This window comes from Bos javanicus, chromosome 8, assembly GCF_032452875.1.
Source record: "Bos javanicus breed banteng chromosome 8, ARS-OSU_banteng_1.0, whole genome shotgun sequence".
Taxonomy (NCBI): Eukaryota; Metazoa; Chordata; class Mammalia; order Artiodactyla; family Bovidae; genus Bos; species Bos javanicus.
In genome coordinates this window covers 7,636,039-7,660,607 of record NC_083875.1, presented here as the reverse complement: position 1 = coordinate 7,660,607, position 24,569 = coordinate 7,636,039, and the positions used below count along the sequence as shown (strand labels likewise).

At 38.5% G+C, this 24,569-nt stretch overlaps 1 protein-coding gene across 1 annotated transcript in view; it reads left to right on the top strand.

The window, feature by feature from the left end:
* Positions 1-24,569, top strand: part of GLRA3 (glycine receptor alpha 3) — a 197,534-nt gene that overhangs the window by 65,794 nt on the left and 107,171 nt on the right. The gene's annotated exons all lie outside the window — the stretch shown is intronic.

The window sequence follows — 24,569 nt, the reverse complement described above, 5'->3', positions numbered from 1 at the left end:
TTCACTTACTTTAAGAATAACCTGAAAGCATCCTGCTATCTTTTTCACAATGTGTCTGCTAACATCTTATCCTCACTGCCTTTTTTTTCTTACTTTGAGAAATGGGTAAAGCCTCAATAGACACAGCAGTGGCATTGGTCTGAAAGACTTTTAATTTCAAGCATTAGTAACCAGTGACCGGCAGCATGAATGTGTTCTGAACTCTCATTTATAAGCATGAATCAGAAACAGGCCATATTTATGGGAGAGGTTGCAGAAAGATAGGTATCATGAAGGTTACACATCCTGGTGACCCCATAGAAATAGGAATAAATCTCTGCCTAGTGTAGTCATCTACAAACCATCCTTATAATTACTGTATCCCCAAAAAAGACAGTCTACATATCCTATTCACCCAGGTAAATTTTTCTTATAAAGAATATCACAAAGAATACAATTGTCCAGTTGTGCTACAATATTGTTAAAACAAACACACAGTTTGAAAGCATATTTTCAATTCTGTGGGGGGATGTGCCAAAGAGAAACTGATGCAAGAAAACAGAAAGAAAACTCTATTCAGAGCAGGGAGTTGTTGGGCACATAATTCTGTAATTTCTCTCCTTCCTTTGAACATGTGTTCTTGTATTAATGGTTTCCTTTTACTCTGGCAGAGTAGATTGAAAGATTAATTATATTTTGTTTTGAAATATTTGGGTTGGGAAAAATGAAGAAGATTATAATGTAGTATCAAAGACATAAGTCACTTAATTTAACTCCGCTCTTTCTGCCTTACTGTAGACTAATTTGTAATGGAAAGTGGCGATTATTTGCACGTGGTCCTCTCTAGTGGAGGACATTCTATGAAATGAATGTCTATAAATCTATAGAATTTACTGTCACAAGATCAATTAAGCACTTTTGTTGGCCACCTAACAAGACATAGAAATGATCTGAGTCCAAAAACAGTTCACAACAATGGTGTTCCTCTTCATGGCATTTATATTAAGAGGTTTAATGAACAAAATTGATCTTACAACATATATCAAACATTAAGAGGATAAAGTGCAGATATTCACAAATCAGTCCTGGGTAGTCATCATCTGTCTAACCCATTCAGTTTTTCTGTAGATGATAATAAAGTCTTGTTTTTCACCTTAGGGTAGGGAAGATATTTGGGAGTGCTTGCTTCCTCCTTAAGTCTTCCAGCCCAACTAGGACTCTTCTTTCCATTCTTTTTTTTCTCTTGGAATTAGTGAAGAATCCCCCCCACCCCCCCACTTTAGCCTACTGAGCTCTTATCTCCTTCTCTATCCTCTGGACTTGCCTCCATCCCTTTACTGGTGTTAGGCAGTGACATTTTTCACTTCCAGACTTCCTCTTCAATTTGGCTTTGAAACTGCTATATTTGACCATTCACACTCCTTCCCTGTGTAGGCTTGTTATACACCACGGCTCTGGTCCCTCCATTCATCTAAGATTTTGGCAGCTGTCCTCTGTCTCCAGGTCAGCCTTAGTTCTGAGTGGGTGCAGCATCCAACACCTCCATCCCCCAGACCTCAACTTCTGTAAGCATTTTTTTCACTTCCATCACCCACCTCTATGAATACCCAGGACTTGGTCAAAAATGAAATCTACTTGAAATTTTGAACAGATTCAGACATCTCAACCTTTGGTGTTAATTTCAAATCTCTTTTTGTCTCCTGTCTTTCAACATCAAATTGCATAAGAACAAAGCACACTCTAATTATTTTAGGTTGAAATGGATACAGTGCAAAGATGAAATTTCTATTTTTTAAAAATAAATTTATTTATTTTAATTGGAGGTTAATTACTTTACAATATTGTATTGGTTTTGCCATACATCAACATGATTCTGCCACAGGTACACACGTGTTCCCCATCCCCAACCTCCCTCCCTCCTCCCTCCCCGTACCATCCCTCTGGGTCATCCCAGTGCACCAGCCCCAAGAAACCAGTATCATGCATCGAACTTGGTCTGGTGATTCGTTTCATATATGAAATTTCTTATAAAAGTGTCAGAAGGATTGGTAAAGGCAGCTCCAGGTTGATCATCACTCAGAACTAGCAGTCTCATGGTTATTTAATGAATGGTGCAAAACATCTTACACAATGTGGTGTGTTGCTGCCATAATTCAAAAGGACCCAGGCATATAATACAGCAACTATACTCCAGTAAAAATTAATTTTAAAAAAGGCCCAGGCACATTGTAAAGCAATTGTACTCTAGTAAAAATAAATTTTAAAAACAGTGCAATCAATCAGTATCGCTTCTCATTCTTCGTGGGAAGGAAACAACTTGTCCTTCCTTTTTTAAAAGATTAACTTTTACTGGGATTATATAGTTGGTTTACAATGTTATGTTAGTTTCTGCTGCTGCTGCTGCTGCTAAGTTGCGTCAGTCATGTCCAACTCTGTGTGACCCCATAGATGGCAGCTCACCAGGCTCCTCCATCATGGAATTCTCACTCCAGTATGAGAATGGAGTGGGTTGCCATTTCCTTCTCCAGTGCATGAAAGTGAAAAGTGAAAGTGAAGTTGCTCAGTCACGTCCAACTCTTCGCCACCCCACGGACTGCAGCCTACCAGGCTCCTCTGTCCATGGGATTCTCCAGGCAAGAGTACTGAATAGCAAAGTGAACCAGCTATGCATATACATATATCCTTTCTTTTTTGGATTTATTTCCCATTTAGGTCATCATAGAGTGTTGAGTAGAGTTCCCTGAGCTATACAGTAGCTTCTCATTAGTGATCTATTGTATACATAGTATCAATTATATATATATATATATATATATATATATATATATATATATATATATATGGAAAACCACTAGACCATTCAGGTATGACCTAAATCAAATCCCTTATGATTATACAGTGGACGTGAGAAATAGATTTAAGGGCCTAGATCTGATACATAGAGTGCCTGATGAACTATGGAATGAGGTTCGTGACATTGTACAGGAGACAGGGATCAAGACCATTCCCATAGAAAAGAAATGCAAAAAGCAAAATGGCTGTCTGGGGAGCCCTTACAAATAGCTGTGAAAAGAAGAGAAGGGAAAAGCAAAGAAGAAAAGGAAAAATATAAACATTTGAATGTAGAGTTCCAAAGAATAGCAAGAAGAGATAAGAAAGCCTTCTTCAGGGATCAATACAAAGAAATAGAGGAAAACAACAGAATGAGAAAGACTAGGGATCTCTTCAAGAAAATCAGAGATACCAAAGGAAATTTTCATGCAAAGATGAGCTTGATAAAGGACAGAAATTGTATGGACCTAACAGAAGCAGAAGATATTAAGAAGAGGTGGCAAGAATACACAGAAGAACTGTACAAAAAAGATCTTCACGACCCAGATAATCACGATGGTGTGATCACTGACCTAGAGCCAGACATCCTGGAATATGAAGTCAAGTGAGCCTTTGAAAGCATCACTATGAACAAAGCTAGTGGAGGTGATGGCATTCCAGTTGAGCTATTCCAAATCCTGAAAGATGTTGCTGTGAAAGTGCTGCACTCAATATGCCAGCAAATTTGGAAAACTCAGCACTGGCCACAGGACTAGAAAAGGTCAGTTTTCATTCCAATCCCAAAGAAAGGGAATGCCAAAGAATGCTCAAAGTACCGCACAATTGCACTCATCTCACACGCTAGTAAAGTAATGCTCAAAATTCTCAAAGCCAGGCTTCAGCAATATGTGAACTGTGAACTTCCTGATGTTCAAGCTGGTTTTAGAAAAGGCAGAGGAACCAGAGACCAAATTGCCAACATCCGCTGGATCATAGAAAAAGCAAGAGAGTTCCAGCAAAACATCTATTTCTGCTTTCTTGACTATGCCAAAGCCTTTGACTGTGTGGATCACAATAAACTGTGGAAAATTCTGAAAGAGATGGGAATACCAGACCACCTGATCTGCCTCTTGAGAAATTTGTATGCAGGTCAGGAAGCAACAGGTACAACTGGACATGGAACAACAGACTGGTTCCAAATAGGAAAAGGAGTTCATCAAGGCTGTATATTGTCACCCTGTTTATTTAACTTATATGCAGAGTACATCATGAGAAACACTGGACTGGAAGAAACAAAAACTGGAATCAAGATTGCTGGGAGAAATATCAATAACCTCAGATATGCAGATGACACCACCCTTATGGCAGAAAGTGAAGAGGAACTCAAAAGCCTCTTAATGAAAGTGAAAGTGGAGAGTGAAAAAGTTGGCTTAAAGCTCAACATTCAGAAAACGAAGATCATGGCATCTGGTCCCATCACTTCATGGGAAATAGATGGGGAAACAGTGGAAACAGTGTCAGACTTTATTTTTCTGGGCTCCAAAATCACTACAGATGGTGACTGCAGCCATGAAATTAAAAGACGCTTACTCCTTGGAAGGAAAGTTATGACCAACCTAGATAGCATATTCCAAAGCAGAGACATTACTTTGCCAACAAAGGTCCGTCCAGTCAAGGCTATGGTTTTTCCTGTGGTCATGTATGGATGTGAGAGTTGGACTGTGAAGAAGGCTGAGCGCCAAAGAACTGATGCTTTTGAACTGTGGTGTTGGAGAAGACTCTTGAGAGTCCCTTGGACTGCAAGGAGATCCAACCCGTCCATTCTGAAGGAGATCAGCCCTGGGATTTCTTTGGAAGGAATGATGCTGAAGCTGAAACTCTAGTACTTTGGCCACCTCATGCGAAGAGTTGACTCATTGGAAAAGACTCTGATGCTGGGAGGGATTGGGGGCAGGAGGAGAAGGGACGACAGAGGATAAGATGGCTGGATGGCATCACTGACTCGATGGACGTGAGTCTGAGTAAACTCCAGGAGTTGGTGATGGACAGGTAGGCCTGGCGTGCTGTGATTCATGGGGTTGCAAAGAGTTGGACATGACTGAGCGACTGATCTGGTCTCATCTGATCTGATGTCAGTCTCAATCTCCATTCAATCCCACCATCTCTCCCTACTTGGTGTTCTTTAATTTGTTCTCTTCATCTGTGTCTCTATTTCTGCTTTGCAAATAAGATCATCTATACCATTTTTTCTATATTCCACATATATGTGTTAATATATGATATTTGTTTTTCTCTTTCTGACTTACTTCACTCTATATGACAGTCTCTAGGTTAATCCACATCTCTACAAATGACCCAGTATTGTTCCTTTTTATGGCTGAACAATATTCCATTGTCCTTCAGTTTTAGAGTTATCCAGTCATACTCTAATCCCTCTATGCCCTACAACATTGCTGAAGTCTTCTGAGGCCTATCTTCCATTCTCTGGCTCTTCCAAAGGCATCTGCTCTTTTCTGCTCACATATTCTATCAGCATGGTGTCTTCAATATAGCAGACCAGTAAGGTGTCTCGTGAAGTTGGATGATCAGTGTTCTCATAGACTTAGTTATGGCACAAGGCTGCAGGATTGGATCTATTCTTTTTTGCAAAGCACCAAAGATATCTCTACTGGATGCAAGCTGATGCTTCTGATGTTCTCTGCTGTAGAATGTAGAAAAAGTATATGTCATTCGTCAATCATAAAGCAGGTGCCAGTGAATGTAAAATAATTTGCTCCAATAAGGAAATGAAATATAGAACAACAGCTATCATGGAAGTAATAGCTGAATGAAATTAAGATTGTTTGTTGTCATCTATCAAGATTCAGGTCTCTTCTCCATAGTCTGAAAGGACAGTTAGATGGAGATGTGAAGGGACTCACTGCTGTACCATGACACAGATCTTTGAAGGAGTCACTCATTTCTTTGGTCCCTCAGAAATTCCATGCTGCTTTTCCTTAGCTATACTGAGAAGAAAACAGCTTTAGAAGAATCCATGTGCATCTTCTCATCTTAATAATTCTTACTTCATAGGTCGAAGAGATTATGTCAGGATTCTGCAGTTGATGGGGTTTTATATGCATAAATTATATAGCCATTCATTTAGGAAACAAAATCATAAAATAAAATGAATTCACAGAATCATTGAAACCAATGTGAGATAAGTGCTCATCAAAATTTAATGACTATCTGACTCTCCCATAACTTGCTACTCTGACCAGCTTACATAGTAGTATTTTGTATGTCCAGGCACTGAATTAACTAAGATCTGTCATCCAGCATTTTCAGAAGCACTGATCCTTGTAGCTCCTGTTTCTCAGCATATATTAATAATATATTGCTTCTGAGTTCTGTATCAGAAACACAGCATGCATTTGTGACGTACTAAAGGTCCTTCTCCGAGGGAGCTTGACTCTGAATTCACTCATGTCTTCTAATTAAATGACATTTGTGTGTCTTGATAACTTGAATAAACTCTCTATTTCTCAGCCTTAAAGTTCTTTTGATTAATCAGGGCAAATTGGATATTCCTTAGTGAGTTACCCATATATCTCAAGCTTATTGTCCCTGTGATCATCCATCTACCATCGAAGACCACTGCGATTCACCTGTTCTGAATAGGCACGCCAACTCTGCTCCAGTTATGGGAACTAAGTCTGCTTTGTCTCTGGGGTTAAGTGTAATAAGTAATGCTGGCAACTATCTCACCACTAAACTCTAGGAGCCTTTTAAGTGGCCATATCTTATAATGTCAATAACTTTCAGAGCACACCCATAATAGTGCTTTTTAAAAAGATCCCGTTCTGAAGCTGAAGCTCAAATACGTTGGCCACCTCATGTGGAGAACTGACTCATTAGAAAAGATCCTGATGCTGGGAAAGATTGAAGGCAGGGGGAGAAGGGGATGACAGAGGATGAGATGATTGGATGGCATTACCAACTTGATGGACATGAGTGTGAGCAAGCTCCGGGAGTTGGTGATGGACAGGGAAGCCTGGTGTACTGCAGTCCATGGGGTCACAAAGAGTCAGACATGACTGAGTGACTGAACTAAACTGAACTGAACTGTTCTGAGGGAGGTGGGAGGGGGTCGGATTCAACAATGAGAGGGCATATGTATACATATGGCTGATTTATGCTAATGTTTGGCAGAAACCAACACACACACACAATAAACTTTCTAAAATGTGGGGAAAAACCCTGTTCTGTCATTCATCACTGTATTTTTCAAGGGTACAGAACCGGCTACATCTCAATTCTTAAGTCTTTAGAGATCTTTGATGATTGACTAACAAATGCATAGCATACCAGCCTCATTCTGCACACGTCCCTGCTGGTTCTAGCTTTTAGTTAACCAACTCCGCAAGCAATTGGAACCACTCCTAACTCCCTGAGCTCTAATACACTAAATCCAGAATCTCAGTAAGTGCACCCAGATCAATAAATTTAGCCAATTCTGAAATTTCATTTCATACTCCATGGTCTAGTACTCTCAGAATCCATTCCACATATAAATATTTATGCACATATAAATTAGGAGCATCTAGCAGTGCCTTGGGGTGTAAAACTTTTCCTGGAATTGGTTGTAACTGACTTGCTGACTGCTTTCTGAGATCTAATCTTAATTATAAGATCAAGGGGGGAATGTTGAATGGTAGAGATAGAGTCCAGTGAGAACAGGCATACTCCTCATCACACTGGCCAGAAGAAGTTTTTGCAAACACAGGAGCAGTGGAGTTTTGTGGCTCAGCGTACTTGGAGGTTTCTAAATCTTCCCAACTCATTCCAATGCTTGAAGCTTCGCACCTTCTCAGTCAAGGCCCTAACATTAACATCTGTCACTCTGCAAAGAAGTGAATCGTGTGTGCTCTCTGGTTTAGTATCCCACAGGTTCATCCTTTGCATCTATTTTTCAGCCATGCAACCCTCACCCATGAAGCTGTAGAAGATAAGATATTGTTTTACTTGCCAGGTTTATTCACAGTAAATGTTTTACCTCAGCAAAAACAGACAAATAATTGAAATCAGCCAGGATTTGGGGTGGGCAGACTCCCAATATAATGCACACAGTAACAGATAAACTTCACTATAGCATTAATGGGAATAACCCTGGCAGACACCACTTACCTAAGTAATCCAGCTTAAAGTTACAAATGATGAGGTGTGGGAACATTGACTGTCCCTGATGGCATGCACTTGGAAGAAAACGATATTCTTTCAGTGGATATTCTCGTTACAAATGAACAATATCAACCTAATTGTGAAACAATATCATACAAAATTGAGGGACATTCTATAACACCACTGGCCAGTATTCTTCAAAAGTGTCAAGGATATGAAAGCCAAGAGAAGACTGGAGGCCTCTCACAGACTGGAGCTCGTGGATAGCTGAACGCATTGTGGGATCTTGCATTGGATCCTAGGCAGGGAAAAGAAAGACATTAGACATTCTTGAAATTTTAAAAAAGGTTTGATAGTATGGTATCAAGGGGCTTCCCAGGTGGCACTAGTAGTAAAGAACCAGCCTGCCAGTGCAGGAGCCTTAAGAGACACAGGTTCGATCCCTGAGTGGGAAGATCCCCTGGAGGAAGGCATGGCAACCCACTCTAGTGTTCTTGCCTGCAGGATCCCATGGACAGAGGATCCTGGCCGGCTACAGTCCATAGGGTCGCAAAAGAGTTGGACACTACTGAAGGGACTTAGCACGGCACAGCACAGTATGGTGTCAGTGTTAATTTTCTGGTTTCAAGCACTATACTGTTGTCAGAAGATAATAACATTAGGGGAAGGTGGATCAGAAGTGTACAGGGAACTCTCTACTATTTATGTAAATCAAAGTAAGTCTAAAATCAGAATGGATTTATTTATTTACTTTATTTCTGGATTTCCTAAGGAAATGTTTTCATTCAACAACATATATGGAGGTTTACACAATCCAACAGGTTGTTCTTTCTTGCTTCTATGAAATGAGAAAGATGCAGGTAAACAGAGAAGAGGCAGCAGCGTGGACCTCCGGTTATCTGCCTTCTCTCCTCTACGGCATTGTTCCTTCCCACCAGCTCTGTGCCTTCGGATGGGGATTGGGCTTCATAAGGACTTGGTGTCTTCATAAGAGGATGCATTCACAGAAATTCTCCTCTAGGAATTCATGTCCTTCTGGGAAAGCTGCTGAAATGGCTCTAAGAGCTGGCATTCGTCTGGGCTGATCATGGTGACTTTACAACTTGCCAACAGCTTACATTGCAAGTCCGAATTCCTGCCTTTTTTTTACTCTTGAAACAGAGAGGAAAAGTCAAACATTTCAAACAGGAGAGAGATATTTTACCTTCTTAAATTTCTGCATCAGTTGAAGCAGTATCTTGCCCTGTAAAAAGCCCAGTGGCTATTAGATTCAAAAGGCAATATATTTTGTAATCCTCTTTCTTTTCTGGGGCTTTGATTTCTTATTGCTTATTAGGGCTAAATTGTTTGCCCTTGACAATTTTTAGTACTACAGTTATTGAGGATTATGTAATAAAACTTAATCCATTCTGACCATGTCAACAGTCGAAGCAAGCTTCACTGCTCTTACTTTTCAAATCATATTTCTCAATATATTGCATATATATTAAAAACACTGAATGATTTGTCTTAACCTCAAATTATTTAGATATGCTTCTGGTCAATATGAATGTAGATATTGAACCATTGACTCAGTTTTGGCTTCTCAGCTTCCTAATAAAAATGTTTATTAAAATTTAAAAATATTTTCTTCCTATTTTTCCTTTAAAAACAACACAACAGTTCATTAGTTGCATTTGTTTCCCACATACTGAGATGACAGCATTACCAAACATCCTGCTGCTACAAAATAAAGGTTTTTTTACTTCATCCTATAATAACAATTTCCTCCTCATACTTTCAGCCCTCACATAAATCTCCAGAACCCTTGAAACTTCTGCCTGCTCCCTGGTTTCAAAGTCAATTACATGTGTTTTACAGTTTTTCTCACTGGAACACCCATTTCTAGTTACCCAACTGCAAGAAAATCAAACCACTCAATCCTAAAGGAAATCAACACTGAATATTCACTGGAAGGACTGATGCTGATGCTGAAGCTCCAATACTTTGGCTAACTAATGCGAGGATCTGACTCAGTGAAAAAGACCCCAATGCTGGGAAGTATTGAGGGCATGGGGAGAAGGGGATGACAGAGGATGAGATGGTTGGATGGCATCACCGACTCAATGGACATGAATTTGAGCAAACTCTGGGAGATAATGCAGGACAGAGGAGCGTAGTATGCTGCAGTTCAAGGGGTTGCAAAAAGTTGGACATGACTTAGCAACTAAACAACAAACTCCCATTTCATGTACTGCTGCATGGCAAACTCTCCTAAAACTTTGTGGCTTACAAAAATAATAATTTCATAATTTTGTAAGTCAAAGTTTGGGGCAGTTATTCTGGGCCTTTTTCACATGATTTCAACAGAAGTCACAGTGGGATGGTGCTGGTAGATGGACCAGCAGAGAAAATAATCAGCCACCATAGAAGAGAGCCACCGCCTTGGCTCTGGGGTGGTATTGTCTATAGTAAGCAGTAGACTGAGAATCATGCAGTGAAGGCTGAAAGCCTGAATGAAAACGAGGGAGAGCTCAGCATTTGTTCTTGTCCTATAAAATGGCATCAGTGAAGACAATTTATTCCATGCATACTTACCAGTAAAAATAATTTTCCTGTTATGAAACTATTCAAGAATCAGTAGTAAGCTAATTCAAAGAGAAAATAATACACTGGTAGATTAAAAAATGAGCCAGGAAAAAACTAGATTTGGAAATGAAATAATCATAAATAAATATTCCTAGAAGTTATGTGCTAAACCCACTCCAGAATTTGCATTTAATAAAGAATGTGTGTCCTTGGGTTTACAAATTCAAATAGAAGAGCCTACCTACAAGTTGCCAAATATTCTGTCAAAGTGAAAACACATGGAAACTTGGCAATTTATATTTTGCCTATGATGTTACTCTACACCTGAATACTTTTAAATATATAAGCATCATCCTAAATATCAGTAAATATAGAAATATTGAAATTATAGTGTTTTCTGCCCAAGAAGCAAAATACCTAGTGATTGACTACATTTTCTTTCTGATTTTTATGGGTTGCATATGTGCTATAGTATTTAGGTAATTGCCTTAATAGTAACTTGTGGCAGAGAAGGCAATGGCATCCCACTCCAGTACTCTTGCCTAGAAACTCCCATGGACAGAGGAGCCTGGTAGGCTGCAGTCCATGGGGTTGCAAAGAGTCAGACACGACTGAGCGACTTCACTTTCACTTTCATGCATTGGAGAAGGAAATGGCAACCCACTCCAGTGTTCTTGCCTGGAGAATGCCAGGGACGGGGGAGCCTAGTGGGCTGCCATCTATGAGGTCGCACAGAGTCGGACACAACTGAAGTGACTTAGCAGCAGCAGCAGCAGTAACTTGTGGATTTTTTTAAGGGATTGTTTCATTTGATACAGAAGAAGCAAACGCTTCATCTGTTACTCTTAAGAACTATCCTAAATAAGGCTGTAATTGTAATCATTTCAAAAAGAAGTTAATTCCTCTACAGCTTTAAAGTGCAGTAAATAGCCTCCGCACAGCTTCTTGGCCAATCTCCAAATCATCAAACAGCTAGTGGAGAATTATCTGGATCGCTCAGAAGGAAAACATTGTTCTAAATACAATTTAATTTTGTCTTGAACATTTAATATATGTCTCAATAAAACTTTTCCAAAGTGAAATTTTTTTCTTTTAGTAATCAACATCTACCATTTCAAACTAAATAATATACAATATAAGCCCTCACGAATCAAAAGATTCACCAAAGTCATAGGAAGTTTTTCAGAAAAACCACTGAAAATTTAAATATCCATTAAAATATAAAAGTGTTATATTTTAAGCTTCAATGTTAAGAACAATTTAAAATTACTGAAACTGTTTATTGGAATAATTTGTTTGCATGACCAATTTTTTCTACTGAGGACAAGTGTAAAAACATAAAATAAAAATCTTTTGTCAATAAGATGTATTTGTTTGTATGTATCAAACCATAAAATAAAAATCCTTTGTCAATAAGATGTATTTGTTTTTATGTATTTGGGTTTTTTCCCAAATCCAAGCTGTGTTCAAATTTCATTAAAATTATGAAGGGAAGTGTGAACATTACTGCAAAATAATAAATGTAAAAATTGTGTTGATGTGTAGGAAATGGCAACCCACTCCAGTGTTCTTGCCTGGAGAATCCCAGGGACGGGGGAGCCTGGTGGGCTACCGTCTATGGGGTCACACGGAGTTGGACACGACTGAAGTGACTTAGCAGCAGCAGCAGCATAACTAAAAATCTAAATATACTTAAAGTAGGAATACCTTAAGGTAAAGAAAGGATTTTCATAATTTATCTACTTTGGTAGTGTTTCATGCTGTATAGGTTCAGAATAAATCTTCCTTCCTTTGTTAGTCTGTTTTGTAACATTAGTCCCCAATTTCAGGTAGCAGTAAAATAAGACCTGATTGTTGGGAAGTGACTAGGTAATGCTCTGACAACATTAGACTCTGCTGTCAGGAAAAATACTTGAAATGCAAGGTGAGACTGTTAGTCATTTCCAAGGTTAAATATATGCCTGAAGACTTGTATGCAAGGCAGATTTTAATCAGTATTTATTTTCAATTATAAATTTTATTTAAGGCATCTAGTTTCAAGCCTGAAAGTTAGTAATCATTCAGCTTACATAGTTATTGTTTTCATCTTTTATGTTGATTGTGGATATATATATATGTGTGTGTGTGTGTGTGTGTGTGTGGATATATATATATATGTGTGTGTGTGTGTGTGTGTGTGGATATATATATATATATATGTGTGTGTGTGTGTGTGGATATATATATATATATGTGTGTGTGTGTGTGTGTGGATATATATATATATATATATGTGTGTGTGTGGTTATATATATGTATATATATGGCATTCATTTCCAAAAACATTTATATCTTTAAAATTATATCACCTTGCAAATATAATTCAGAGAAGGCAATGGCACCCCACTCCAGTACTCTTGCCTGGAAAATCCCATAGACAAAGGAGCCTGGTGGGCCGCAGTCCATGGGGTCGCTAAGAGTCGGACACGACTGAGCGACTTCACTTTCACTTTTCACTTTCATGCATTGGAGAAGGAAATGGCAACCCACTCCACTGTTCTTGCCTGGAGAATCCCAGGGACAGGGGAGCCTGGTGGGCTGCCGTCTATGGGGTCGCACAGAGTCGGACACGACTGAAGTCACTTAGCAGCAGCAGCAGCAAATATAATTATCTCAATGAGATTCTTCAGGTCTCTGTAAATTAAACAGATAATTTCTACATATTTTTAAACACACTTTAAAACACCTATATAATAAGCCATGGGAATATTATGCTGAGTGAAAGAAACCAGATGCAAAAGACCATATATTGTATAATTCCATTAGTATGAAGTCTTCAGAATGGGCAGATCTGTAGACACAGAAAACAGGTTAGTGGTGACTGGAAGGAAGGAAGATGACAAGTGACCCCTTAGTGGGCACAAAGTTTTCTGGAACTAGATAGAGTGATGGTTACACTATATTGTGAATGTACTACGTCACTGATGTCAAACATTGTATTATTTGACTACAATTTAAAGAAAAAGACACATAAAATATAATACAGTTTACATTAGATGTTCAAGGAAACATGGAAGATCTTCAGAAAATTATTATTCTATGCTTCTGTTACCCACCATTTAGACTGTGAAGTGCCCTTCAGCTATCCTCGGAAAAGTATTCTTCCTGTTAGTGGGTCCTTAGAATTTCTTGCTTGATTTGAGGAGCTCTTAAAGTGTTAATTGATAATAGGATGTTCTGAAGACCAAATCGTAGTTCATTTTCCAGGAGAATTTGATCTTTTTGTTTGTTCATTTTTTGACTGCATCATGAGTCTTACACGGACTTAGTTCCCCAACCAGGGATGGAACCCAGGCCCCCTGCAGTGGAAGCATGAAGTCCTAACCACTGGACCACCAGGGAGGACCCAACTTTGATTTTTTTTTGTAATCCAAGTCATATTTCTAGTAGTGAAACAGTTACTTAATGGAAGGCCTGAAGATAAATAATAATGTCACTGCCAACATGTCATTCAATATACAAATTGAAAATTAAGAAGCGATATATGTAAAGGGTTAGGTTAATTTTAACATGCCAATTTTGGGATCAACATTAAGTAGAAATACAACAAACAAATGAACACATTCTATGTTGGGTATAACTTTTGATAGAAATTTTGGGTCATGAATGGAAATGGTAGTGACAACATTTCTATGTCCATGCCGTTCAACCAGCAAACTTCCTCTTCCTACTTGGTATAGTATAAAGTGGAGTGAACAAACATTTTAGGGGCTGATTTTGGCAGAAATATAAGGCAGGAAATGATGCCATTGTCTTCATCTGTAGATTTGTTGGTATGACTTGCTGTGAAGGAGAGAAAGCATTCTGCTTGACTGTCTGGCACAATTTGCGGGAAGGCTGAGCACTGGGCATACAATTTGCAGATACCAGGGGATAGAATAAGAAGGCAGGAGAACCCTGGGGACAGAAGGGCATTGCTGGATAAACGGAGCCTTGTGGAGCTATGAAGGCAAAGATTCCTCTGTGACCTTACAACCAAAGATCAGCGTAAATTACTAGTTTTCATTGAAAGGAAGCAACTATTGGAAGTGCTAACTTTGTGCAGTCTTTTTTAAAAAAAAAAATTGTTAATTTTAGTTAATTAAGTTGCTTTACAATTGAAATTAATTAATTTCAATTAATTAAGTTGCTTTAAAATGCTGTGTTATTTTCTGCTGTAAGGCAAGGTGAATCAGCTACATGTATTCATATATTCCCCTCCCTTTTGGATTTCCTTCCCATTCAGGATACCACAGAGCACTGAGTTGAGTTCCCTGTGCTATAAAGTAAGTTCTCATTAGTTATCTATTTTATATATAGTATCAACAGTATATATTTGTCCACCCCAATCTCACAATTCCTCTCATTCCCCCTTTTCTCCTTTGGTAGCCACATATTTGTTCTGTATTTCTGTCTCTATTTCTGCTTTGCAAAGAAGATCAATCCCTTAACTTTATGTTTCCAGGATTGTATATAAGTAGGTTTTCTTAAAAATTATAATTTTAAGTAATTCTTCCCTTTTCTAGAATATAACTAAACATATGGATAATGAAGAAGCCAAGGGGAGATTAGAAATAACCTTTCTGAGCCTTAAAAGAGTTCTTATGAAACTGCTTTCTTCCCTGTTGGTGTAGCAAGTGAGAATGGAGAAACATTTCCCCAATGGGCCATTATTTCAGAATCAGTGGCCCCACATGACCATCCCCCGTGTGGTAAGAGAGATGGTACAGCAGATGGTACAGCCACAAAGGCTTATGTTAGGAGCAATTATTCCTCTATTGCCTATTGCGTTCCAACGTTGTGAAGCATGGTAACCTATGTTGGCAATACTGAATTAGAAAATCTTATAACACTAAACCAGAGAAACGTTTGTTAGGGAGTTTGCACTTTATCCTTGTTTCTTTTAGAAAGAAAAGCTATTTTCTGATTATTTGAAATTAGGGCCTCTGATTAGGACTTTTATAAACAGAAAACATTCTGAGTTATTTCTTTCATTTGGCTATAAATCCATTGATTTTTTTTGCCTTACATGTCCTACCTTCTTGAATGACTAACAAAAAAACCCCCGAAAAAACAGAAAGACTTGTTCTAGAACTGTCTTTAAAAAGTGAGGATGAGAGTGTATGGAATTTTAAGATATATATATATATATATATATATATCTGTCTCTTAATGCTGCTGTAATAAACTGCCACATAATTAGTGGCTTAAAACAACAAAGATGTATTTTCTTATGATTCTGGAGGTCAGAAGTTCAAAATGGGTTTTACTGGGCTGAAAGCAAGGCTTCTGAAGGGCTTTGATTTGGAGGCTCTAGGAGTGAATTCACCCCCTTGCCTTCTATAACTTCTGGAGGCTGCCTATATTCTTTGGCTCATAGTCCCATTCCCTCATCTTAAACCAACGCATTCCCGCACTAGATCACTCTGACACTGACTCTGCCTCTTTTTCACTCCTATGGATCCTTGTGATTACATTGAGCCCACCTTGGATAACTCACCTCTAGGTTCTTAGTCACATGTGCAAAATCTCTTTTGCCAAATAAAGTTAAACCTTCACAGGTCCTGAGGATTGAAATTCAAATGTCTTTGGGCCATCACTCTACCTAAAAAATAGTATAAGATGTGCATGAAGTGAAATGAAGTGAAGTTGCTCAGTCATGTCTGACTCTTTGCGACCCCATGTCAGTAGCCTGCACCAGGCTCCTCCATCCATATGATTTTCTAGGCAAGAGTATTGGAGTGGGTTGCCATTTCCTTCTCCAATAAGGTGTGCAATATATTTTATGATTTATAACATGTTTTTATAAAAACATGTTATAAATCATAAAATATATTGCATTAAGTATATAAAGGGCTTCCCTTGTGGCTCAACTGCTAAAGAATCTGCCTGCAATGAGAAAGACCTGGGTTTGATCCCTGAGTAGCAGATACCTTCCAACAACACAAGAGAACACTCTATACATAGACATCACCAGATGGTCAATACGGAAATCAGATTGATTATATTCTTTGCAGCCAAAGATGGTGAAGCTCTATACAGTCAGCAAAAACAAGACTGGAAGCTGACTGTGGCTCAGATCATGAACTCCTCATTGCAAAATTCAGCCTTAAAGAAAGTAGGGAAAACCACTAGACCATTCAGGTATTCAGTTCAGTTCAGTTTAGTCGCTCAGTTGTGTACGACTCTTTGTGACCCCATGAACCGCAACACGCCAGGCCTCCCTGTCCATCACCAACTCCCAGAGTCCACCCAAACTCATGTCCATCGAGTTGGTGATGCCATCCAACCATCTCATCCTCTGTCGTCCCCTTTTCCTCCTGCCCTCAATCTTTCCCAGCCTCAGGGTCTTTTCAAATGAGTCAGCTCTTCTCATCAGGTGGCCAAAGTATTGGAGTTTCAGCTTCAACATCAGTCCTTGCAATGAACACCCAGGACTGATCTCCTTTAGGATGGACTGGTTGGAACTTCTTGCAGTCCAAGGGACTCTCAAGAGTCTTCTCCAGCACCACAGTTCAAAAGCATCAATTCTTCGGTGCTCAGCTTTCTTTACAGTCCAACTCTCACATCCATACATGGCCACTGGAAAAACCATAGCTTTGACTAGACAGACCTTTGTTGGCAAAGTAATGTCTCTGCTTTTTAATATGCTGTCTAGGTTGGTCATAACTTTCCTTCCAGGGAGTAAGCGTCTTTAATTTCATGGCTGCAATCACCATCTATAGTGATTTGGGAGCCCAGAAAAATAAAGTCAGCCACTGTTTCCACTGTTTCCCCATCTATTTCCCATGAAGTGATGGGACCGGATGCCATGATCTTAGTTTTCTGAATGTTGAGCTTTAAGCCAACTTTTTCACTCTCCTCTTTCACTTTCATCAAGAGGCTCTTTAGTGCTTCTTCATTTTCTGCCATAAGGTTGGTGTCATCTGCATATCTGAAGTTATTGATATTTCTCCCGGCAATCTTGATTCCAGGTTGTGCTTCCTCCAGCCCAGCATTTCTCATGATGGACTCTGCAGATAAGTTAAATGAGCAGGGTGACAATTCAAATATGACCTAAGTCAAACCCCTTATGGTGATAGTAGAAGTGACAAGTAGCTTCAAGGGATTTGATCTGATAGACAGAGTGCCTGAAGAACTATGAACAGAGGTTTGTAACATTGTACAAGAGGCAGTGAGCAAGACCATCCCCAAGAAAAAGAAATGCAAAGAGGCAAAATGATTGCCGGAGTCCAACTCCAGCAACCAGGGATTCAACCTGAAGAGGTGAACCGTGTCGGCAGTGAGACAGCCTCTCATTTTTCTATGGACTGCCTGTTTATTTCAAGTTTAAGATTCTCTTTTATACTTTTACAAAAACATTAGGCCAGAGGTTTGACATTTTCAGTTCCCCCTCTCCCAGATTTATTATCTCCATAAACCATTGTTGCTCTTCAAACAGAGTTCCTGCTTCAGTGATTCTCTTGGAATCAGCCTTATCATCTATTATCTACCTCCTCTAATGTGTCCTATAGTTAACTTGTGATTACATTGTAGCTCATACTACATTCCTCAGTTTACTACTTATCTTCCTAAATCCTGTTTGCCCCTAACATCCTGAGCTCACTCTCTCTTAAAAAGGCTTCTAGCTAGTGTCTCTAAAAATTCCTAACTTCTATAAGCTATAGTAAAATATGCTAACTTTACAACATTCCTTAAATCTTTAACTTCTAACTGTTTTAATTATTTTTAAGCCCTAAATTCAGTAAACTGCTTTGCCATAAACATTCTCCTCACAAATAGGCTTCAGATATCAATCCCTCCCATGGCCTCAAGCTATGGCCTATGTGCTCATCCTGGAACACTCTTTTGTAAAAGTCCTTGAACAAATGTCATTGATTAACCTTATGAATTATTTTCTGAGCACAACTGCAGAAGGCTTTTTGCCTTCTCATGCTCGTCTGAAGAACAATAGCACCTTAATATTCCTTTTCAGTCAACTCAGCCGAGGAGAGGAAAAGACAAGTCAGAATTACAAGGCCTAGCTCCTTCATCCCGGGATCCATGCCTGTGGAAAGAGGAGAGGGGGCTGGGGACCATGCCTCTATTTTGTCAGTAATGCCTAACGCGGCTCCCAACAATTGTCTATGGATGTCTTACAAATAGTTGAGAAAAGAAGAGAAGCTAAAGGCAAAGGAGAAAAGGAAAGCTATATCCATCTGAATGCAGAGTTCTAAAGAGTAGCAAGGAGAGATAAGAAAGCCTTCCTCAGTGATCAATACAAAGAAATAGAGGAAAACAATAGAATGGGGGAAGACTAGAGGTCTTTTCAAAAATGATTAGAGTTACCAAGGGAATGTTTCATGCAAAGATGGGCACAATAAAGGACAGAAATGTTATGGACCTAACAGAAGCAGAAGATATTAAGAAGAGGTGGCAAGAATACATGGAAAAACTATACAGTAAAGATCTTCATGACCCAGACAACCATGATGGTGTGATCACTCACCTACAGCCAGACATCAAAGACTGTGAAGTCAAGTGGGCTTTAGGAACCATCACTATGAACAAAACTAGTGGAGGTGATGGAATTCTAGTTGAGCTATTTCAAATCCTCAAAGATGATGCTGTGAAAGTGCTGCACTCAATATGCCAGCAAATTTGGAAAACTCAGCAGTGGTCACAGGACTGGAAAAGGTCAGTTTTCATTCCAATCCCAAAGAAAGGCAATGCCAAAGAATGCTCAAACTACCATGCAATTGCACTCATCTCACGCACTAGCAAAGTAATGCTCAAAATTCTCCAAGCCAGGCTTCAACAGTATGTGAACTGAGAACTTCCAGATGTTCAATCTGGGTTTAGAAAAGGTGGAAGAACCAGAGCTCAAACGGCCAACATCCACTGGACCATAGCAAAAGCAAGAGAATTCTAGAAAAACATCTATTTCTGCCTTATTGACTACAGCAAAGCCTTTGATTGTGTGCATCACAACAAACTGTGCAGAATTCTTAAAGAGATGGGAATACCAGACCACCTTACCTGCCTCATGAGAAATCTGTATGCAGGTCAAGAAGCAGCAGTTAGAAATGGACATGGAACAACATATTGGTTCCAAATTGGGAAAGAATTACATCAAGGTTGAATATTGTCACCCTGCTTATTTAACTTATATGCGGAGTACATCATGCAAAATGCTGGGCTGGATGAAGCACAAGCTGGAATCAAGATTGCTAGGAGAAATATCAATAACCTCAGATACACAGATTATACCACCCTTATGGCAGAAAGCGAAGAAGAACCAAAGACCCTCTTGTTGAGTGTTAAAGGGGAGAGTGAAATGTTGGCTTAAAACTCAAGATTCAAAAAATGAAAATATGGCTTCCAGTCCCATAACTTCATGGCAAATAGATGGGGAAACAATGAAACAAGTGACAGACTTTATTTCCTTGGGTTCCAAAATCACTGCAGATGGTGACTGCAGCCATGAAATTAAAAAATGCTTGCTCCTTGGAAGAAAAACTATGGATGAACCTCAGTTTAGTCAGTTCAGTTGCTCAGTCGTGTCCATCTCTTTGTGACCTGATGAATCGCAGCACACCAGGCCTCCTTGTCCATCACCAACTCCCGGAGTTCACTGAGACTCACGTCCATTGAGTCAGTGATGCCATCCAGCCATCTCATCCTCTGTAGTCCCCTTCTCCTCCTGCCCCCAATCTCTCCCAGCATCAGAGTCTTTTCCAGTGAGTCAACTCTTCGCATGAGGTGGCCAAAGTACTGGAGTTTCAGCTTTAGCATCATTCCTTCCAAAGAAATCCCAGGGCTGATCTCCTTCAGAATGGACTGGTTGGATCTCCTTGCAGTCCAAGGGACTCTCAAGAGTCTTCTCCAACACCACAGTTCAAAAGCATCAACCTAGACAACATATTAAAAGCAGAGACATTACTTTGCTGACAAAAGTCCATTTAGTCAAAGCTATGGTTTTCCAGTAGTCATGTGTGGATGTGAGAGTTGGAGTATAAAGAATGCTGAGTGCCAAAGAACTGATGCTTTTGAACTGTGGTGTTGGAGATCACTCTTTAAAATCCCTTGGACTGCAAGGAGATCAAACCAGTCAATCCTAAAGGATATCAGTCCTGAATATTCATTGGAAGGACTGATGCTGAAGCTTAAACTCTAATACTTTGGCCACCTCATGTGAACTGACTCATTAGAAAAGACCCGAATGATGGGAAATTTGAAGGCAGGAGGAGATGTAGATGATAGAGGATGAGATGGTTGGTTGGCATCACCGACTTGATGGACATGAGTTTGACCAAGCTCCAGGAATTGTTGACGGAAAGGCAAGCCTGGCATGCTGCAGTCCATGGGGTAGCAAAGAATCGGACATGACTGAGCAATTGAACTGAACTGAAAGTATATAAATGGAAACACACTATGATATGTAGGGTATTTGCCCTGAATTAACATGGTAGTTCCAATGAGCATTTCCAGTGATTAATTTCATATTCATATATTAATATTTTGGTAAGTAGTTACATAAATCATGTATGTAAGTGTCAGTGTATAATTCAATAACACACTGTTCTACCATCACCAAATTTCAAAACTGAAACGTTACCAATATTAAACATACCTATGTAACCCTTCCCAAATCCCATTCTCCTAAGGTCTCCGTAGGTTACCACTGTGAACCATTTTGTGTTTATAATTCTTTTGCTCTCAAAATTTTATTAGAGAGATGGAAAGAGACACAGATAGATAGATTGGTAGGTAGGTTGATAGATGAGAGAGAGAGAGAGACATTGCTTGGTTTTTAATTTTACAAAAGTGGAGCTATAACATTTATTTTATTTTTTTTACTAAATTTAACATTTCTAAGATTTATCCTCATTGCAAATAGTAGTATTAATTCATATTCACTGTTATATGGTATCTTTTTTTTTGACATATTATAATATATTATACATTTTTCTGCCAATGAATATTTGGATTGGTTCCAGTTTTTGTTTTGTTTTTCACTATCACTAACAGTGCTGCTATAAATATTTTGTTAATATCACCTGGTGCACAAGTGGAAGGATTTCTTTAAGATTTATACTTAGAACTAAAATTTTGGTATCCTGAGTATTCACATACTCAGGATAATTTGTATTATAATTGAGTATTTAATTATAATTTGTATAATTGAGTATTCAAATTTACAATACACTTTTTGTAAAAAATTACAGTGTCAATTTTCAGCTGCAGTATATAGGCTATCATTTGGCTCTATGTTTTTGTCAAAATCTGTGTCATCAAACCTCTTATTTTTAATAACCCAGTAGGTTAAAATGGTATCTCAATATCTTAATTAGCACATCTTTATTTACAAATGAATCTGAACATTTTTTCACATATTTATTGGACATTCGTGATCTCTGTCCAGTGCAGCATTTCTTCTTTGACTGTATCCACTCAGTTGTTTGTCTTTTTCTCATACACTGGTGTGAGCCTTTTTATATTCTGGCAATGGCCAATCATGAGTTCTACCAGTGTGGCAAATATCTTTTTCCATTGTGGTCTGTTTTTTTCATTATCCTTAAATAGCCTGTTAATGAATAGAATTTCTTAATTTTGACATCATAGAATTTATTAAAGAATCTACCTCATGTCAAGGCCATAGAATATTCTGCTATATTTTCTTCTATTTTTTCAGTTTTACTATTCTGCTTGAACTTTTAATCTACCCAAACTTGCTTTCTTGGTTGGTATCATGTAGACATAAAATGTGACCTTTTTGGCCTAAGTAGAATCATTTGTTAAGCACCCAGCTCTCATCTGAAAACTTTTTTTGTCAAATAAGGACTGTTTTCAGGCTCTTCCTTTAGTCCTATTAGGTTTATCTTTGCACCAATATCATAATCTCTTACAGCATTTTAGTCATTTTAAACATCTATTACATGAAATCTCTCCATGTTTGTTCTTTATTTATAAGCATGTCTTGGCTATTCCTGGATCTTATAATCTATAATCATACAAATTGTAAGATTTGCTTGTCAATCTCCTCAAAAAACTTGATGGACTTTGAAAAAAGTTGCACTGGATCTAACAATCAATTTAGAAAGAATTGCTCACCTCATAATATATAATCTTTTTTGTATAATCATGGCATCTCTCTCCATTTAAATATTTACATTGTCAAGAAATTATGAAATGTCCTGCATGAAAGAGTTTAACATATTTTAGAGGTATCTCTACATATGGTTTTAGTCTTAGTATATGATAATATCTTTTCCATTTTTCAGTTCATTTGAACCCCATAAATTCAAAGACTAGTCAAATTTATATCCACTTGGACCAGTTCTCATCCATCATTCCTTTTTGCATTTCAGAACAGAATTCTGTGGGTTTTGTACTGTCTTTTTAAAGTAAATTAATTAGAAGTCCATTTTGTAAATGTTCAAGATTGAATTGTGTATTTTTCTTTACTGACTCACCTTCGATTTTGAGATTATATTATTGAGTACACTATTCAAAGTTAACTGTAATTTCCTCAGTATTCTGAGTAAACTGACCCACTGTGTTGTGAATTTCATTATTAATGTGGAGAAGTCTGTTGCCAGTCTAAGTATTTTCCAGTATAGGTGATAAGTGCTTACTGTACAATGCCAGACAATTAATCTAGCTAAAATTGTATAGACTTAAGTGATTTTTAGTATTCACACAGTTGTGCAACCATCATCACAAAGATTTTTGGATATTTATTTTTCCCTAAAATTCATGTCACTCCCTGTTTCCCCTCAACTAAGAAACTATTTTCTATTTTAACATGGGATATTTCTTTAGCTGTAGATTCAATTCAAATTCTATTTTCAACTGATTCTTACATGCTTTTACATATTTACTATATCTTTAATATCAACAATTGTATATTTTCATTCACTTATTATTCTACTTGATTACTTTAAAAATATATCTGGTATTATAGCTTCCTATGGCACCCCACTCCAGTACTCTTGTCTGGAAAACCCCATGGATGGAGGAGCCTGGTAGGATGCAGTCCACAGGGTCGCGAAGAGTCGGACATGACTGAACGACTTTACCTTCACTTTTCACTTTCATGCATTGGAGAAGGAACTGGCAACCCACTCCAGTGTTCTTGGCTGGAGAATCCCAGGGATGGGGGAGCCTGGTGGGCTGCCGTCTATGGGGTCGCACAGAGTCGGACACGACTGAAGCGACTCAGCAGCAGCAGCAGCAGCATTATCAACTTTATCTTTTATTTCTTAAAATGCATTTTATATGTTTATTTTCTATTCTTGTTATAGCATTCCAATTAAAGTCCATACATACTCATGTCTGTTTTCGTCTTTAGTAAAATATTATCATAATAAAATAGCTGTCTCTTCCCTATGTTTCCATAGCTTGCTGTGCACTTCAACATAGCACTTGTAATGGAAAAAATTATGTTTAAGTTTGTCTTTTATAATAGAGTGAACAAATTGAGAGCAGACATTATCTTTCAATATTGTATCATCAGCACTTAACTAAATTCCAGGTTAGCAATACATGATAAATAAATATTTATTGGACAACTCTAAATAACTTTTATCTTTCAATATTTTTAACTTGAATAAATTCTGTCGAGTTTTTGGCTAAAATAAATATATTCTGTCTGGACTTTTGAACATCAGTTCAGTTCAGTCGCTCCATCATGTCTGACTCTTTGTGACCCCACGGACTGCAGCATGACAGGCTTCCCTGTCCATCACCAACTCCTGGAGCTTGCACAAACTCATGCCCACTGAGTCAGTGATGCCATCCAACCATCTCATCCTCTGTCATTCCCTTCTCCTCCTGCCTTCAATCTTTCCCAGCATCAGGGTCTTTTCCAATGAGTCATCTCTTCCCAAGAGGTGGCCAAAGTATTGGAGCTTCAGCTTCACCCTCAGTCCTTCCAATGAATACTCAGGACTGATTTCCTCTAGGATGGACTGGTTTGATCTCCTTGCAGTCCAAGGGACTCTCAAGAGTCTTCTCCAACACCACAGTTCAAAAGCATCAATTCTTTGGCA